This window comes from Suricata suricatta, chromosome 5 (assembly GCF_006229205.1).
Source record: "Suricata suricatta isolate VVHF042 chromosome 5, meerkat_22Aug2017_6uvM2_HiC, whole genome shotgun sequence".
In the NCBI taxonomy this organism is placed as follows: domain Eukaryota; kingdom Metazoa; phylum Chordata; class Mammalia; order Carnivora; family Herpestidae; genus Suricata; species Suricata suricatta.
Window position 1 is genome coordinate 136,315,286 of NC_043704.1, and position 20,912 is coordinate 136,336,197.

Here is a 20,912-nt window from a genome sequence, read left to right on the forward strand (position 1 = left end):
GTCCAGGGGCTCCTGGGGGACTCAGCCAGGTGAGCATCTATCTTCAGCTCATGTCATGATCTCACGGTTCCTGGGTTGGAGCCCCACAATCAGGCTCCCTGCTAACAGCTCAGAGCCTGGAGCCTGCTTCACATTCTGTGTCTCCTTCTCTCTCTGCCCCTCCCCTGCTTGCAACCTGTCTCTCAAAAATAAACAAACATTAAAAAAATTATTAATGAAAAAAAGAAAATGGCTCCATTATAATGTCAATCCAATGGGTGCAGCCCTCCCCAAATATAGAAATTGTGAGCTTCTCAAGGATGCAAGCCCTCTCTTTTAATTTTTTGGGCAAAAGTTCCTGTATGCCCAACGTCTAATGTGTTAATTCAACAAGAATTTACTGAGTACTAAGTGAGTCTGGCTCTTTATTAATGTTAGAGGAGGGAGGGAGGGAAGGAGGAAGGAAGGAAGGAAGGAAGGAGGGAGGGAGGGAGGGAGGGAGGGAAGAGGCAGGAGGGGAGTGTGATTACACAACATCTGTGATTTCAAAGCTATCCCAAGCTTTTAAAAGTCCATATTTTTCTCTCATTCTTCCAACAGTAGCCAAGATAAAATACATACACAGGAGTGCACAAAAATGAGCAAAGATTCCGTGGGTGGTAAAGGAAAGGAGAAAGCAGGTGGGGGGTGGGGGTATTTCCCTGTGTTCTCATGTATTTCTTTTCTTCAGTTCCTTAATTTCTTTTTTTTTCCCCCCTCTCATCATCTTCTGTTTCCTGACACATGGAGAAATTTCACGTAAAGAGACATACATTCTTACACTCCCAGGGGTACGTACACACCAATATCCAAAGCGGATCTTATTAGATTTTCCATCCCCCACTTTTCCCGTCAGTCCCCTCCAGTCAGCTCTCTCTCTCTGCAGCTTCTCCCCATGGGTACTTTCTCTTGCCCACCATCTGTGGTTCAAGGCTCTGTTAAGACAATGTAGCCTGGAGCCAGGTATATCACAGCCCAGATAAAATCCCACGATTTAGCCTCTAATATGGGATTCACTCTCCTTCTTTTAGAAGTCAGTATTTCAAGGAAAACCCAGGAGGTCAGATAGAAAATAATAGGTAACATTCTTTGGGCACTAACTATCTGCAGGTCTACAGGTTAAGTGCTTTGATAATATGATCATATATTTTCTTTACAAAAACTAGGAAATAACTGTGCCCATTAACTCTGTGACATTATGTGCCACATACCTGTGCCTATTTCATAGATAAAATTAAGATTAAAGAAATCCTTAAGAAATTAAAGATTAAAGAGAGTCAGTGATTTACCTAAGATCCAACTGTTGTAATTTCAGCTCATTTCAGAGTTTGTACTACTCTTAAATACTAGAGTACAAGATATCTCAGAATCACAGAATATTAACATCAAAGGTACCTTAAAAATCATCTAGGCAAGGGGTTTTCAACCTTGGGTGCACATTAGCATCATGGGTAGTTTTTTAAGATTCTGAAGACTAGGTCATACCCTGGACCAATTAAATAATCATCTCTGGGGTGGGGGCGGGGGGGGGGGAGGATTACCCAGATGTCTGTATTTTTTTAAGCTTCATGGTGATTCCAGCGTACAGAAAATGTGGCGATCCACTGATTGAAGCCCAGTTCTTACATTTTGCTGGTAAAATAGCTACTGACAATAGGCACAAAAGTGACCATAATCAGGCAAGTGCCTCCTACCCTCTGACTCACACTGAACAAAGGAAGGCTTCCAGCCAACATGGGGCAAATGTGGAGTGCACTGGTATTCTCCCACAAAGAATTCATTTTCAAGTCATCCATGCCTAAGATTGATAGAAAGAGGCATAATTGTTTTCCTTCGAATTTTTAGACTGAGGATGATATCCTAAAAAGAGCAGGGTTAGTGGTCACATGCTCCAGAACCACCTCTGAGGCTTATTAACCACAATCTTGGGTCACTTACCCTCTCTTGAGCCTCAGTTCCTTATCTGCAAAACTGGTGTCAAAATAGCCCATGTCTTAATAATTTCACAGGTACCTCTAAAAGTCAAATGAGACAATGTATACTGTGTAAACCTTTGATATAGTAAGAGTGATGCAATGTTGTTTTTAACAAGTAGTGAACTGAGTTACCTGGGTGGCTCATCAGTCAAGCACCCAACTTCGGCTCAGGTCATGATCTCATGGTTCGTGAGTTCGAACCCCACATCAGGTTCTGTGCTGACAGCTTGGAGCCTGGAGCCTGCTTCGGATTCTATGTCTCCCTCTCTCTCTGCCCCTCCCCTCCTCCCTAAAATAAATAAGTATTAAATAATTTTAAAAAACATGTAGTGAACTTAAAGAAAGTGTACATTGATGGCCCACAGAGTGGGGCCTGAGTCCTGCTCTTGCTATTCATTAATTATTCTTAGGGAAGTAAGATAAGTTCTTTGAAAGTGTACTCCCCTCCCCAACATGAAAAAAGCAAAATCAATAATATCATGATTGTTTTGAGAATTAAAAAACACTTTGTGAAGTATGTGGCATCTAGAAGATATTCAGTGTTACTTTCCTTTTCTCACAGTCATTTAACTTTGTTATTTATTTCATCATATATTTTATTTTTAATTTTATTTTTTTAATTTTTTAAGTTTATTTATTTATTTTGAGAGAGAGAGCAAGAGAGAGAGAGTGCACAGGGGAGGGGCAGAGAGAGAGGGGGAATCTTAAGCAGGTGCAGCACTGTCAAGCCATTGTATATGTTTTAGATCAAAAGATAGCAGAAAAAAATTAAAGGGTACCTAACATCATTATTCACTTTGTTTAGCAATAGGCTGTCCAGAGGCATGTGGGTGGCTCAGTCAGTTGAATGTCCCCAACTTCAGCCCAGGTCATAATCTTGCAGTTCTTAAGTTCAAGCCTCCCATTGGGCTCTGTGCTGACAGCTCAGAGCCTGGAGCCTGCTTTGGATTCTGTCTGTCTGTCTATCTCTCTCTCTCTCTGCCTCTCCCCTGCTCATTCTCTCTCTCTTTCTCTCAAAAATAAATGAACATTTAAAAAAATGAGGAATCGGCTGTCCTCTTGTGGAAGTTATAATACAAACACAATGTTAGATAAGATGTCCATAGGTGTTTGGACATGAAAAGTTGGAGATTTTTAGCTGAAAAAGGCAACTAACAAGCCAACATGGACAGGATGATCTCCTAGATAAAATATAGGAAAACTATACACTAAATTTAATAATGATAATGAATGGGCCATAGAACACTATCTTTTTCAAATTTCATTTTGGGCTTCTCTGCATTTTCTAATTTTATACAATGTACATACACTGATTTTGTTACAGTAAAACCTTTTTTTGAAGGGGAGGGTGGGCTGGCCTACAGGATATGAGCAAACAAGAGACATCCCTTGTTCTGAGACCACCTCAACATCCTCAATAACCCGCTCTAAGTGAATTGATCAATTTAATGGGATTTCAGTTAAAATACCAATAAGCTCTTTATGGAGCTAGACAAATTGATCCTAAAGTCACATAGTGGGGGAAAAACATGGAAAAACAGCTAGAAAACACTGAAAGGGAAGAGTTTTAGGAAGGACTGCTCTTTCAACTATTAAAGCTTTCGGCAAAGCATTGATAATTAAAACAGGGCAGTGCTGGTGCCAAGTTCTGGGCAAGGATACCAGCAACATAAACCAGAGTTCAGAAATATGCCCAGGAAAGGGCAGGAATCTAATACAGGGTCACAGCAGCATCTTAGATCACTGAGGCAAAGTTAGTCTTTTCAATAAATAGTGTTGAGATAACTGAATGATCATTTGGGGGGAATAAAGATAAAATTAGATTAATTCCACAAACTATACCCAAGCATACACTCCAAATGTATCCTAGACCTTAATATAAGAAATAAAATTAGATAAATACTAGAGGAAGGAAAAGTGAAATCCTCTTTTATTATATATAAATTTTTATTTATTTATTTTTGAGAGAGAGAGAGAATAAATGGGAGAGAGGCAGAGAAAAAGGAAGACAGAGTATCCCAAGTGGGTTTCGTGCAGACAGCAGAGAGACTGACGTGGGGCTCAAACCCATGGACCATGAGATCATGACCTGAGCCACCCAGGCACCCCTCATGAACTCTTCTTTAGCCTGGGTGGAGGGAGAGTCTTCTATGACTAAAAATTTAGATACAGTAAGAGAAGCCTGATAAACTTGACTATATAAAAATAAAAAATGTTTGCATGGCCAATAAAAAACAACCATAAATAACTCAAAAGACAAACAATAAACCAGGAGAAAACAATTACCATATATTACATTGATAAGGAGCTAATAAACCTACTATATAAAGGATCCATTAAAACTGAGCAGAAAAGGGGGCGCCTGGGTGGTTCAGTTGGTTAAGGGTCTGACTTCAGCTCAGGTCAAGATACCACAGTTCATGGGTTTGAGCCTGCATTAGGCTTTATACTGACAGCTCAGAGCCTGGAGCCTGCTTCTGATTCTGTGTCTCCCTCTCTCTCTGCCCCTCCCCCACTCATGCTGCCTCTGTGTCTCTAAAAAAATAAACAAACATTAAAAATTTTTTTAAAAACTGAGAGGAAAAAGGCCATAAATCCTAAAGAAATATAGATAAAGACATAGAAAAAAAATGTTAGGATACAGAAGTAGCCGTTAATAGGGAAGATGTACAATACTACTTACAATAAGTAAAATGCACATTAAAACCATAGTGAGATGCTATTTCTCACTATGTCAGACTGGCAAACATTGAAAACTTGAACACATACTCCATTGGCTGGTGAGGCTGTGGAGAAGCAGGTACGTTCCTACAGAGCTAGTGGAAAGGCAGCATAGAGAACTCCCATGTGGAGATGCCTGGCAATATTTCGCAAAACTACGTATGCAACCCCCCCTTCTAGAAATCCATCCTGAAGATTATACCTCCAATAACATGAAAATACACACACACGTTTAATCATTGTAGCATTATTTGTAATTGCAAAATATCAGAGACAGCATGCAGAAGATTGTTTATTATCACACTTGAGTACCATGAACTTGTAAAAAGAAAGAGAATGATGTCTATGAACTGATACAAATATATTTCCAGGAGCTATTGTTAAGCAAAGAAAAACAATTTTAAGTAAAATACAATGAAGTAGATAGACGGATAAAGAGATGGGTAGATAGACAGAGAAAAAAAAGAAGGGGAAATCAACATACATTTATGTGCTATCTTTATCAAAGAAACACAGGAAGAGTAAGAACACAAAACAGGGGTGGGAAGGGTAAGGTAGAAGATGTAGGAGAGAGTGATTCTTCTGACTCTATCTTTTCATATAGTTTTGAATTTCGGAAGCATGTTACGGTTCTAGACATTCAAAAAATTAAATAAAATTCACTGAACAAAGATGGGAAGGGAAATTTTTAAAAATCTAAATCTGAAAGCAAGCCAGAATAATGAATCCAATTATTTTTCAAGTGAATACCATATTCATAGTAAAACGGAAAGGCAAAAATGTAATCTAAGAAACATACGAGCAAAATATTTGACTTCAAATCTATGTCTCCAGTCTCATGTAATTTGTGGAGTGGGGTAAAACTGCACACACAATCTAAGCTCTATTTTTGTAGTCTTGTTTATTGCACTGGTATGGGCTAGGTACTTCTGAAACTATCTTGGATAAACTACAGCAATAAAGGAATAAATGTGTCAATATTGTTGGGAGCCAGGTGCCCACTATGAAAGAAGAAATGTACAAACAGAAAATAGAGGAAAGTGAGAAAAAACCCTTTGGTGATAGATTGGACTTGGAGGAACAAGTGAACCCATGATTTAAAAAAAAAAACGTGTCTATGCATATATACCTGCGTGTTTATGCACATACATATACACATGCTATGCATGTGTAAGTATGTGTTTGTACATGTATACACACATACCGATATTTATTAGCTTTGTCTGCTGAAAGGTCATGGAAACAAATATACCTCAGTATCAATGCACATACTACCACCCAGGTATTCCATTTTAATTTTTTTAATGTTTATTTATTTTTGAGAGAGAGGGAGAGAGACAGAGACAGAGTGTGAGTGGGGAAGGGGGAGAGAGAGAAGGAGACCCAGAATCTGAAGCAGGCTTCAGGCTCCAAGCCTCAGCACAGAGCCCGACACAGGGCTAGAACCCATGGACCGCAAGATCATGACCTGAGCCAAAGCTGGATCCTTAACCAGCTGAGCTACCCAGATATTCCATTTTAAACACCATTCCCCACTACCAAGAAATAGTTGGGTTTTTCAGAAGTCAAAAAGGCCAGTACTGGGGCTGAGAAAAGATAGGCTTGGAACTTCTGATAAGGAAGTTCTCACAAAAATAAACCAAGTCATAAAGACTGGGGAGTCCGTTTGAAGGGGTTCCACTGGCCAACTCTGGGACAATTTGAACACAAAATGCCTAAAGGCAGTGATGAATTATAAACACTGAGAGAAAAAAGGAATCCATAAATCCTCACCACTAATAAATACTTAAAGAGGGAGAAAGGAGGGATCTTATTTATGGTAGCATGTCAAGTGCCAACCGGTAAACGTGGACTACAGGAGTTTTGCACATTTGGCAACCACCACGGCGAAAATCAATCCAGGCAAAAATTGTAAAGGGATGCTAAATCTAGGAGAAAGTTTGACGAGGGGCAGGCAGAAAATACTTGCATGATCTTAATGTGCTTCCTACAGATTGCTTATTAGTTACAAGAGAAACAAAAATACTAACTATGCAGTAGTGACACAGAACAACAGGTGACTGGGTGGGGAAAATCGGCATTAATGTGGAGCTGTCCAACAGTACTTGCTTCCAGGTCACACACTAAGAAGGTCCAGTATCACTCAGGTAATATTCCAGCCAGGAATGCACAATCTCATTCTAAGTACTAGGAAACATCAAGCAAACCAAAAACCTGGAACTTTTGTCATAAAAGACATAGAATGGCTATAAAAACGTTCCAGGTTAAAGGAAATTAAAGAGACACAACCACAAGAGGCAATACCTTACCCTAGACAGGGCTTCCTATGGGGAGGCAGGTTGGGGAGTGAGCCAGGGACATTACTGGATCTGTAGACAAAATGAGAATGCATATTAAATACAAGTTTATCAATGCATTTACTCAAGTTTTAACTGTACCATATAAGTAAGAGACTATCCCTATTCTTAGAAAATACACACCATATATTTAGGGGTAAAAGGGCCAGAGTATATGCCACTGAATCTCAAATGATTCAGAAAAAAATACATGCACATATATCTATATACATATATGCACATCTACAGAGACAGAGTGTGCATAAGTAACAATGCAAACTGGGGAAAAGGTTAATAATAGAAGAACATGGGTAACAGATGATGCTCCTTAGTTTTGGAACTTTTCGGTGCTCTTTAAATTACTTCCATATAAACAATGTTTCTTTTTGGAAGTGTCCTATATCAATTTGATTGAAGAACGTCAGACAAAAAAGAATGGTTTAGGCTAGCCCAAAATAGTATAGGTTAATATCAAAATAAACTAGATATTTATTTTAATCCAGATCTGAAAAATGTTACGAGCTTATTTTGAGTAGACAAGTGCATTATTTAATATTGATAAGGCCATTTCCTGCAGTAGTTTTAATGCAATAGCTCACGAACCATAGTTCTACCAGTAAAGAAGAATATATTTAATAGTGATGATTTAGCAATGTGCCATTGATTCGCTGAGTATCTTCCTGAGAATTTTCCAAGGAAGACCTTGTCAGGGATCAGAAAAATGTGGGTGTGTATTATCAGCAGAATTCATAGATTTGAAATAAATGTTTTGGTTACATTGTTATGAAAATCACATCACATTTTCTTTTTCTTATTTCAAAATCATGTCCTGCGACTCAACAATCATTTTTTTTAATTTCACATTTTTAGTGTTTACCTTTGCTTAGATATTAATGTTGCGATTCTGAGGGGAAAAGAGTACAGAGCTAAGTATTTCATGAGCTGTAAAAACTTGGTGTCCTTTAGCTCACATGGAGATACAGAGGCTGATATCAGAATAGTTTTATTTGAATATTTGCTTCCTAAGGACTAGTGTAAACAGAGTATAACCGATTGCTTTCTCAGTGTTCAGACAGCTCACATTTGCAGGCCTGCAGTCCCTTCTCGGGATGAGCGGAGGCTGTTAGACCAGATGGACCCCGGGGCGGGTTTGTATAGCATGACCTCCTGACTTGTTTTTCTGCATTTGTTTTGTTTCAAAGGAAACAATTTTGTTATAGATCTGAGGTGTTGCTACTTTAAAAGCTTCCTGTTAATACACTGTAGCAAGAAAGTATAATTTGCTTATTCGTGAATTATGTCCTACTTATCCTTAAATGAGTTCATTGTTTGGTTTTTTACTTAATAGGCTAAATCTAAATAGCCAGCAGTGAACATTAGTAAATGAAATAATATCGGTGTTCAAAAAAAGCTTTTTAATTCCACTCTGCCTTTCACATGTAGTGGTTTCGTATAAATACTGCTCAATTTAAGGCATAGCTTTAAGAAGTTAACATTGGATTTCTTGTAATTGCCAGTATAAACAACGAAAAGAATCACAAATAAAAAATTTCTGTGGTTGACATCGGATGGTGTCCTTGCAGTTCCCGTTTACCTGGCTCTATTCGTCCGTAATGATTTCAACACTGGAAAGGAGACAAAGGGAGATTGAAAGTATGGAGGGAAGAACGTAAATGCAAGCAGAGAGAAAAAGTACACAGAGGAAAAGAGAGACGGGGAAACAACAGAGGAAGGAGAAGCAGGGTCAGTGGGAATGCAAACAGAACAAAGGTTAAGAAGAGGGGAAAGTGAAAAATGGGAATGAGGCAGAGAAGCGACAGTGGGAGCTGAAAATCCTCTCTCACCTGGAGGGTTACTGAAAAGACCCTGAGGTGGAGCCACCTTATTTACATCTTGCTCAAAGGGTGGGCTAAGTCTTTTATTTGTTTATTTATTTATCTTATTTTTTAACGCTTATTTTTGAGAGAAACAGACAGACAGAGTGTGAGCCGGGGAGGGGCAGGGAAAGGAGACACAGAATCCAAAGTAGTCTCTAGTCTCTGAGCTGTCAGCAAAGAGCCCAACATGGGGCTCAAACTCATGATCTCAAGACCTGAGCTGAAGTTGGATGCTTAAGTGACTGAGCCACCCAGGCACCCTCATGTTTATTTATTTGGAGGGGGGGGCGCAGAAAGAGCATGTGGGAGCAGGGGAGGGGCAGAGAGAGAGGGAAAGGGAAACATCGGTGCTGACAACACAGAGCTGGTTGTGGGGCTGGAACTCAGGAACAGTGAGATCATAACCTGGTCGGAAGTCGGAAGCTTAACCAACTGAGCCACCCACGTGCCCCAAAGGGAATGGTAAGTCTTAATCAGAGAGGTTCATGTTTTATATTTCACATGGCTTCTGTTTGCTTAATATAAATTTATTTTATGTAAGGTAAAACCTAGCTTGCACAAGAATAGTCCTTAATACCTACACAATATGTAAGCAGCTGTTTTAGAGATGGATGTGAACTCTAACAGATGACTGGGCTGAGCAGAGGCTATGCAACATGACTGGAATTGGTAGGAATTGCCAACTATTAATAAAGCAGTTTCCTTCCAGTTGTCACCGTGTGCCATTCTTTGAAACATTCCCTGAGGAATATTTTTAAACCAGCTTAGATAGAACTTGTCATGGTATCACATAACTGCTATTGAACTGTTCTGAGCTTTGAGTCCGCCATGCATCCTTTGTGTGAAAAAGAAAAACAATCTGACATAAAAGTGCATGAAAGTTGACAAGACTTTCTCTAATAGCTTTATATCCTGGCAATGCATATTTATGAAGGTTTTTAAACACTAGCCTGGTAAACACATAGCACAGATTCAAATGGTTTAAAATCGAACCACTGATCGGGACAATCACTACAACTTACTTGGTAGTGAACCTGTGGTTTTTCTGACCATCGAGCAGCCTGTAACGTTTTACATTAAAGAAAGAACCCATGTTTACATTTCTTTTCAGTATTTTAATTTACAATTAAGTGTAGACATCATTCAAAATAACTGTCTCAACTTGTCTTAATGTTTATATGATTTCCTCTCAGGATCTCAATTTATGATTAGATACAGACATTAGTCAAAATAACTGTCTCAACTTTTCTTAATGTTTGTAAAATTTTCTAAACTACATTAATTATTCTCTAATATTCCATCATTATACAATGAAAACAATGGGTTTTTTAAAAAGGCAATAATGGAGCAAAAAGTCAAGTAATGACATCATTTTCCTTCTCATCTGAAAATTATTTTTCTCATTCAAATCTTACAATTAATCTATATAATTTTTTAAGTGGAAATTTCTCCAGGTTTTAAAGACAATGAAGAGTTGGATGGCAATGCTAACGCAGAGTAACATATGAGTGTTCTTAGGACATATAATATTTTAATGAGACAAAGTGATGACTATATTTGGGTTTACAAAGGACCCTAGAATAAATAGTATTCCTTGCTTTTAATTTATGATGGAGTTTGAGTCAGGATTCTCAGTACAAGCACACACAGACTTCTGATAAAACATCTCACTATGTTTTACCCTTAACAAGAGGCAATATAATTCCAAGGGTGGCTTTCATGTCATTGTTAATCATAAATGCTGCCCTTGACCTTGTATGATTTGTATAGCATTCATGATTATACACCCCCAGGATCCTCTCTTTGACCTCCAAATATTGTCTGACTTTTGTACAGGAGTGATCTGAGGCAAAATGATATAAAGTTAAGATCACCACCAAATAACTCAAGGTTCATTGTAACTCATGAGCTCCTAATTCCTGTACTTAAAACACCAAGATACCATTTCTCCCATCTCTGCTTGTGACATTTATCTCAAATGAGAGTTAAGTAGCAAGATTAGCTTAAAAATTAAGACCAGAGTTACACACATTAAAACATGGAAGCAGAGATAAGAAACTACAGAATTTCTGAGCTGATGAAGATTTTAAAGATAATGTATCTATAATTTTAAGAGAAAATGAAGTCTAAGGATAAGAAAAGACATCCCAAATCTTGCATAGCTAATTGAGGGCATGAAGCTGATGTAGGAACAAACAGAAAAGCAGCTAACTACATAAGAAAGGGGAAAAGAGGGGCACCTGTTTGGCTCAGCTGGTTGAGCATTCGACTTTGGCTCAGGTCATGATCTCACGATTGGTAGGTTCGAGCACCACATCAGGCTCACTGCTGTCAGTCTGTCAGCACAGAGCCCACTTTGGATTCTCTGTCCCCCTCTCTCTGCCTCTTCCCTGCTTCTGCTCACCCCAAAATGAATAAATGTTTTTTAAAAAGAAAGGGGGAAAGAATAAACAAAGTCTTGACCACCCAGGTAACAATATTACTATGGGGCAGAATGGTTTGTGGGACTCCGCCCAGGAAATGCCCTACCATGGCTGTGAGCTGTGAAGGTTATCTGCTGAGGTGGCTCCTCCACCACAAGCAGTAGCCAACAGACTTATATATATATATATGGATCTGTCCCAAAAATCCATTCCCTACACAGCATCTATCTATTCTGGACTACTACAGTCTGAAATATTTTTATCAACGGAAAATACCAGTCTTTAATCAAATGCATGAAGAAACTGTTTTAAATAATGGAGTCTATTCCCTGGTATTTTTTTTCATGAGTCAGGAAGCAGAACAGGAAGGAAAGATGTGTCATGGACAGCACAACCTCTATGACTAAGGATAAGAAGGGAAAACCTCCGTGCCCTCAAAGTGAAAATCCCCTTCTATTTTAAGGAACACTCTCTTACTTTAATCTCTCCAATGAGTAATTAGGATTAGATAATATTCTCTTGGGACATCTACTTTCCAGAGAGTAAGCTTTTAATGCATCAGTAAGAAAGGAAAAAATACAATCTGACAACTAAGAAGGAGAATCATCCATTTCCAAATGCCCTGTATGTTCTGTTCTCATCAGTCTCTAGAACCCAAAAGACAATGGCAAGCAAAAAAGATCTCAACTCGGTGGAGGTAAAAAGACTCAAACATGGGTTCTCTGGCCCCAGAGTTTTATATGGTGTTTTTCTGTAACTATGGGCCTCACAAAGCCTCTATTTTGTCTTAACACAAAGTGTCTCCGGGGCAGAAAGTGGGCAATGTGTTGCTTTGAAAACGTTGTCAGCTTTCAGGGTGAAATCATAATTGTGTACTCTAAGTCAGACTGGATAGAGACATTTACAGATAGCTGCTGTTTTATTGCTCGCCCATTTAAAATGCAAATGATAATACCAAGAATTACCAAAGTCTACACCCAGCTGTTCTTATAATTCACTGCAGCTTTTTTTTTTTTTTGGCTACACTTACCCTCTCCTCCGTGTCTCTGAATATATTCTACCACATAACCCTCCTTACAAACACTCCTACGTGTTTCTTAAATAATTTTGTTTTATATATTTAAAGAGTTAGAATCAAAAAATAAACTCCCATTTTCCCAAGTAATGAAGAAAACAGATCTTCATTTCCATATCCCAAAAGTCAACTGTATAGAAACAAACTAACAATAACATAAAGTGGCAGACAAGCTATTTGTGAAGCCCCACTGATTGCTCTGTGGAAGCCAACGTGACCTAGTTTCCTCAAGACTCTGCGAAAAGAGATCTTCGGTAAGACCCTGAAGAGAGGAACGAAAGTTCTTTAATTAGTACCCAATTTCCTGCCATGAGATCGCTTAATTTAGTCTTCTTGGACATGAAACACACACACACACACACACACACACACACACACACACTTACTCAAGAAAGCTCACTCTCTTTCCGCATGAAGGGAAAGTCCTGTTGCTGGCCATAAACCATAGGAAGTAATTCCAAGCAGAACAGGAAAGACCAAGTCCCTTCTTCAGCCTCAAAGTCCCCCTCTGGTATCCCTCATTGGCACAATCTGTGTACCTCTGAATCAGCTATTTAATTTCCTTAATCCTCAGTTTCCTTATCTGCTAAATGGCACCTCACATTAGTCCTACCTTACGGAGTTTTAGGGAAAACTCAATAGAACACATGCATTATGGTACATATAGGGAGCATTCAAGCAAAAACTTTCTCTAGTATTAAAATAAGGAATCTAGGAGAAGAGAGGGAAGTTGGAGTTATTTGTCTTATAGCCAGTTTTTAATTTTCAGTTGTTTGTTTGTTTGTTTGTTTGTTTTTTAAGTGGAAGGTTATTTTGCCCCTTGAGTTCCAGAAAAGTTGTATTTAATGTGGAGAGAATTTGAAGTATAAGTCTGGACTCACTTGAGAGGTCAGGACTAAAACATCAATAGAATGGATGTGTAGTAAAGCCATTTAACTTGGTCATATAACGTTTTCTGACAACAGCCATCTCTACAGGACCATGAGCATAGAGAGATGGGTGTACTCAGGGGTCACATGAAAGCGTGTGAAAGGGTAGACACTAAGACTGTGGTTCTCAAATTCTAGCATTTACCAGAATCACCTGGAGGACTTGTGCAAACACAGATTGCTAGGTCCCAATCCGGAATTTTGATTCAGTGGGCTGGGATGATGAGGTTTGAGAATTTGCATTTCTACCAAGCTTCCAGGAGATGCTGACGCTACTATTCATTGACCACACTTGGATAGAGCTGGTCGAGGGAATTAAGAGCAGGGCTGCAATCATTGGCAAGCATCAATACTAGATTAAAAAAAAAAAGAGTGTGTTGAGAACGTATTTCTTGAGTACCCACTATGTGCCAGGAGTTTCACAAGCATTAGTTAATTTCATGAGTTTCAAGTATCCTAGAAAGTGAGTTTTATCATCCAATTTTTCAGAGAAGTAAATTGTAACAGAGAGAGATAAGGAACATGCCCAAAGTCACTAGTAAGGCAGCATCACTAGTATCCTGATCTAGATCTGTTTCACTCCAAAACCCGCATTTTTTCTAAATGTGTCAGGTTCTCAATTCTCACTGCAAGTCAGATCAGGAAGGTAATAGGAAGCTTGTTTGATAAGAAAGACCTACAGTTCACAGTAAGGTTTTAAGTACCATCCAGATGGTAACAACTCCCCAGTTTACCTTTCTGGGCTGGACATGCCTCCTGAAACCCAGTACTCGGCTGCCTATCCAACATCACTAACTTCCTCCTCAGCTGTCCTCAATCGAACTGTTGCTATCCCCTCAAAGGTGCTTCTCCTGCAGTTTTCCCCTTCCCAGGTGACAGTAACTCGACCCTCACAAAGGCTGAAGCAGGTATCTTCACCTCTGCTCTCACAAGCACCCCATCGGATCTGTCAGCAAGTCCTGATGGCTTGGTCTTTAGAATAAACCCAGCCACTTCTCTCCACCTCGCCTGCCACCACTGTCATCTGTGGCATTGATTACATACTCTCTGCTCCTCCCTTGCTCCTCTGAAGCTTATTTTTCAACTCTGTAGCCAGAGTAATCATTTTAAAATTTGAGTCAGATCAGGCCCTTCCCTATTGAAACCCTACAATAAGTCCTCATTTTACTCAAAGTAAAAACCAAGTCCTCCGTGATACACATCCCGTTAACTCCCCTCCCACTGCTCACCTTGCCTCACCTCCTACTACGTTCTCCTATCGTGACTCCACCCGAGGGACAGAGACTTCGGCCGTTCCATGAACCCTGCTAGGCACACTGTTGCATGGGGACATGGTACTGGCTCTTCCCTTTCCTCAGAAACTCCTCCCCCAAATCTAACAGTTAACTCCTTCCCTCCATGTCTTTACTCACATTCCACCTTCTCACGGTGGCCTCTTTAACCCTGCAACCCCTCTCACTCCCAGGAACTCTGATCCCCTTACTCTTTTTTTTTTTTTTTCATTTTTTCCCCTCATAACCCTTCTATGATTATGTAATTTGCCTGCTTGTAATATTTATTATTCCTTGTCTATCTGTGCCCCCACCCACCCCCCTGCCGCACACACCAAAATGTGAGCTCTGCAAGACCAGGAATCTTTGAGCTTTGTTCTCTGATGGATCTGGAGTGCCAAAAGCTGTGCTTGTCACGTGGTAGGTGCTCAATAAATATTTGGGGGATAAACAAGGCCAGAGCTGCGTTCAATGCAAATAGGAAGGTAAAGCGAGAACAATGATGTCAGAACACTTTCGGAATTGCAGCTGCTAGTGCTGGTGTGAGCCCTGGGTGGTGATGCCATCTAAGGCATAACTGTGGGGAGACCTGCAGGTGGAGAGTGGGAGAGAGGGATGTGCTGGAAGGAAGGAAGGACAAATAGAAAACCCGGGATTCAAAGTAGAAGAGTTTTTCTTATCACTGTCCTCAGAAAAGGAATAGAGGGTAAGGGAAAACTGGAAAATTATTTTCCCTTTTGAAAGTCTTCATAGATTTTTTTTTAAGTTTATTTATTTATTTTGAGAGAGAGAGAACAGGAGGGGCAGAGAGAGTAGGGGGATAGAGAGACTCCCAAGCAGGCTCTGTACTGTAGGCACAGAGCCTGATGCAGGGCTCAATCTCACAAACTGTGAGATCATCACCTGAGCTGAAGTTGGACACTTACCCAACTGGGCCACCCAGGTGACCCCCTCTTGAAAGTATCCAAAACGTTATAGTAGCCTTAAAAATATGTATCATGTCTCAAATCAATATTTCTTTACCTTACATATCTACCTAAAAAGAAGTATGAATAGGATGAGTGTCTGTCCTAAGAACTCCTGTCATTTTCCATAGTTTGGGCCTCTGTAATGCTACTGTGTGAACCAGAGGACATAAATAAGAAATACATCCTAGACACCAACAGAAGAGGCTCTGTCACTCTAAGAAGAATTCCAGAATCTAGTATGTCAGAAATTTGGCGAGAGGCAGTCATAGAAAACCCAACTAAGACTGCCTTAATTAAACAAGGAAATCTGTTGGCTTTTGGAACATAAAAGTCTAGAGTATGCTGGTTACAGGTCTGGCTTGATCTAGGTGGACACACAATGTTATCAAGTCTCTGATTTTTCTCCGTCGGTAGGCTCTGCTTTCCTCTGATTTGGCATCATTGCCAGGCAGGCTTTCCCCAAATGTGGCTTCCAGCATTTCTAGGCTTCCATTTCCTCGTATTAGCCACCCTGATACAAAGAGCCTCTCTGACAGTCATTCCACAATAAGACCCAAGCCTGTATCTCCTAGGCCCGACTTTGTCCTCTCCCCTACACACATCACTATGGCCAGGGGATGCCATCCTCTGCTTGTTTAGTTGGGTCTTCGACTTGTCCACTTCTGGAAACAGAAGACACCAGATCCCACATGGACTCATTACAGAGAAGGATGATTCCCCAAAAGAAAAAGTGGGGCTCTTTTATCAGAAAAAGAGGAAACGGATGCTGAGCAGGCAGCAAAAGCATATAGGTCCTTCTTCAGAGGTTTATAGGAGAGAAACTTACTGCTTACATAACAATGATCTTAGGAATATACAAGAACCAAGGCCAAAACCATTTCGCTTAATTTAGAAAGTCTATACTTGTGCAAGAGTAAGTTATTTTCAGTGAATGCCATGGTTTAGGACAAGCTTATTTGTTTTTTGAAATAATCCTAGACATTGCTGAGTCCTGTGTCACCTTCCCCTTTAGCAGATGTCTGATATTTCCCAGATTCAGTGCTAGATGCTAGGTAAATCCAGACAGAGGCAAAATGTGCCACCAGGGCCACCACGTTCCTGCCCTTCTCTACCTCCCACAGCCTGCTGATGAGGGGCCCCATCAAATGGCATCATCTTGAATACTCTGTTCCTAAGTCTTCCACCCACCCTCATCCCACATTTTCATGGCTGCCTGTCATCCTACCCACAACTATTCTACCTTCTTACTGGCAACTGCCACCGTGAAAATGCTTTGGAAGCATTGTGACCAGCAGACTACCTTGGAGATCTAGAAGCATCTAAGAAATGCCCTCCTGTGACTTATTCATGCTCTGACTCTACCCACCACATGTCTGGAATCCAGTGAGAAAACCCACAAGCACCAGATCAGTTGTTTGTTTTGTTTTCTAAAGCCAGGCAACCCATCATGATCCCCTGAGGCAAGGGAAGCTTTGTGGCACACGTAAAAAGGAGCGATCAGCTACTCTGGCCTTGTATTTTCTTAAGTAGGAAAAAAAAAGACATACAGACAGGTGGTGGGAGCACAGATGGCTTCCCTACTGCTGTTGAGAAAGGCCACTTGGTGGTGACTCAGAACTGTGGTGGAAACAGTAGAGGAAAGGAGAGGAATCATCTTTTCCAACCTGGTCTCCTGCCCTGTGTTATCCTAAAGCCTTATTTTTTTTTCCTTCCATTTCTTCATTTATTCCTTCAGCAAATATTTCTGTAGTGCCTATCACGCACCATCACGAGGCAAGTCTCAAGTCAAAATGACCCTGTTCTTCCTCCCAGATGCTCAGTCTAACGGGGGAGAAAGACGTGTACGTACTGGAACATTACAGTAAGCACAGAAATAGAACTGACAGTGACAGAAGGGCCTGAAGAGGGAGGAAGACGAGCTCCTAACCCAGCTCAGGGGCAGTGAGAGTGAAGGTGGAAGTGAGAGCTCAGGGAAAATTCCCTGGAGGAGCTTAAAGTGAGCTGAGTCTTAGAGCGCCAGGTGTCTCACTCGGTTAAGTATCCGATTTCTACCCAGGTCATGATCTCATGGTTCGTGAGATGGAGCCCTGTGTCAGGCTCTGCACTGACAGCATTGAACCTGCTTGGGATTTTCGCTCTCCCTCTTTCTCTGCCCCTCCCCCACTAACTTTCTCTCTCCCTCTCTCTCTCTCAATAAATAAAAGTGAGCTGAGTCTTTTTGAAAAGTTTTTTAATGTTTATTTATTAATTTTTGAGAGAATGAGAACATGAACAGAAGAGAGGCAGAGAGAGGGAGACAGAATCGGAAGCAGAATCTGTGCTGACAGCTCAGAGCCTGATGTGGGGCTCAAATCCATGAACTGTGAGATCGTGACCTGAGCACCAACTGAGCCACCTAGGCGCCCCTAAAGTAAGCTGAGTCTTAACGAATGAGTTACTTGTGGGGAAGACAGTAACCCAGAATACATCACAGTGCTCTGGAACATTTAAATAAGTGAAAGTGCCAAGATCAACACCTCTCACCCCCCCTACACTCAGACACAGTAGTAGAGCTCCTACCTTGGCCTAAAGATGCCTCAAAGACCGTAGGTAACACGCACCATCTCATATACACTAAAGGCACCAGTGTCAACATGCGTATTCATTATTATTAAAGCTTAATGTTAGATGAAAACAGAACTGGGAGCTCTGATATTTTCCGCACCCCTCCCAGGAGATCACGTCTCAAGCTGCCTTGGCAGCTCGCGTGCACCTGGAGACCACTGCTGTGGTCTACCGTCTCCTGGGCAGTCCCCCCACCGAGCATCGGTCAGGCCAGGCTCAGGAGGCCCAGCAGCGTGGTGACTGCCTTCTCTTCACCCAGCCCCTTCAACGTCCTGCCACCTGTCTTTAGATCTTCAGAAGTCCCTGGATGTTCTCAGGGAGAACAGGATGCATGACAGTCTTTCTTTTTTTAACCTCAGAACACAAAATTCTGATGACTTTTCCTCGGCAGTAGCAGTGAGGATCGGGAAAGGGGTAGACTGTGACTCAATGTGAGTCAACCTTTCGAAGGATCTCTCCATGAGGTGGAGACCAGAGAGCAAGGATTAGCTCTGAGATGGCATCTGTGACCTGCAGAAGCAGCCACCTTGCAGGACCGCTCTTGGTGAGGGCCCAGGACACGAGCTGAGTCAAGGTTCCGTTCTGGGAAAGGGTCATTATTTATCAAACAAGCAACGAGGATTCTGGTTAGGATGTAAATGACGAGCCATTGTGCAGGGACAGCAGGGGCTTTCCCCTAAACCTGGTTTACATTGCATTCCCTTCGCGGTTTCTGAACCCTTTCCTTCCTCTGGAGTCTCCCCCAGGCCGTGGGCTTGCAGCTTTCTTATTGACACTCCCTGTTGATCCTGGCACTCTGCTAATTCCCTGGGGTCATCTCTCATCATTCTGCTTACTCTTAATAAAATCTGCCATCTTTCTGACCTTTTCTAAGCTACATTTACTCTGGGACACTGGAAACATTTTATACACCCCGCTTGCCTTCTAGACTCTCCCAACTCCGCTCCTCCCCACCCTTCGGGTTGTTTTATATAGTTCTCGTAGGGAAACATACCTGAGTCCAGTAATATGCCTGACTTTTCTCATGGCTATGTAGTATTTTGGATTGTAGTATACTTAATGATCTTTGTTTGCTTGTTTCATATAGTTCTCTAATACCTTTTGTGTACATGTGTCAAAAAAGAATTGTAGGGGGTGCCTGGCTGGCTCAGTCAGAGCACGTGACTCTTGATCTCAGGTTGTGAGTTTGAGCTGCATGTTGGGGGTAGAGTTTACTTAAATAAATACAATTAAATTTAAAAAGAATTGTCAAATAAAAAATAATCAGTGAAAGAATAAAAAGTTTTAAAAAAACAATACACACTTTTAGAGATAGCATAACTTATTGACTTATTTTCACAAATTAGAAAGGGGTAAGAAGGGAAGAGATAAGGAGTAATTTTGACAAATTTCATCACAGTATCATATGCAAAATGTTGTATGAATTTTAATCTAACCCAATTTAGGTAGCAAATGCTATTTCCATTTTAGTGCTAGCAGTGAAATGGATATGAAATGACACTTTATGTGGAAATATATATCTCCATAGAATATATATATTCTCTACTTAGCTATACATTTACTAAATATAAAGAAAATATATATAGACTATGTATATATATAGAATACATATTCTCTATTTAGCTATAGAAAAATCTACCAAATCTATGTCATTATACATACAATCCTATCCCATTCTACCAAACATCCCTCCACACACACATACTGAAATAATCATTACCAACTGTATTCAAGTAAGAAATTTCATGCAGCATTTAGTCCACTCAGGGTGGCAGAATTTCCTAGTTAAACACTTATAATATTTGTCCTATTGATGATGGTAAAAAATTTTCTCTATATGTATCTGGTGAGATGCTACTTAATTGTCATCCTTTATGTGACAACTAAACCAAGGATTATTTTTACATTTGAAAGTTTATTTTTTAATATAAACTAAAAAATTGAATTTCCAAATTCAAGTTGTCATATCTATCTACCTACATATTACCAGTGCTATTAATTTCGACAGTATCATTCCAGAATAATAGAGTAAGCAATAATCTCTAGTGTAGTTAAGTCTTCCACATTCATCAATTTCTTTAAAAAAAAAAAAAAGAAAAAGAACTAAAGAATGAGAGGTTAAAATATTATTTCTGGATTATTTTAACCAAAGAAAATGTATGTGGAAGATAAATTCTTTTAGAGACAAGAAATGCTGTGTGACCTGAGTTTCCAGAACCCTTTTCTCTTCCATATGATTTTTCGTTAGTCAAGTAAAATGAATGCAAAACTCACTGAGCTTTCAAACTCCTTTTACCATTTAAAAGGAGCCGTGTTGTGAATGGTGTCAGGGCCCCACAGGATCAGCCAAAGCCAGTCTCCAGCTGAGACCTAGACTGCATCAGGGCTCAGCTCCTTTCCTCACTCTCTCCTGCTTCCGCACTACTATTCCTCTGGGAACGCTTCCCCAATAAATCATTCAAACAAGGATCCCCATCCCAGGCTCTGATTCTAACCAACCTGACTTAAGGCAAGACCTAAGCAATAAATTTCTCAAAAAGAGCCATTACTGTCTGGGTCACCTGCGTTAAACTTCAGAAACTAATACTATCCTGCCCAGTATCTTTTTTTTTTTTTTTTGCATATTCAATTTACAACCTTGTCAAATCATTTTTATATCGAAGTGTAACTGGCGTATAACATTATAATAGTTTCAGGTGTACAACATAATGATT

The 20,912-nt window shown here is 40.2% G+C and overlaps 1 long non-coding RNA gene across 3 annotated transcripts in view; it reads right to left on the reverse strand.

Annotated features, from left to right (window-relative positions):
• LOC115292866 overlaps positions 1-20,912 on the reverse strand; it is a 56,357-nt gene that overhangs the window by 1,114 nt on the left and 34,331 nt on the right. For all 3 annotated transcript variants that reach the window (XR_003909183.1, XR_003909181.1, XR_003909182.1), the window contains exon 3: positions 7,025-7,084. This is a non-coding gene — a long non-coding RNA (uncharacterized LOC115292866). The remainder of the gene's footprint in view (positions 1-7,024; positions 7,085-20,912) is intronic.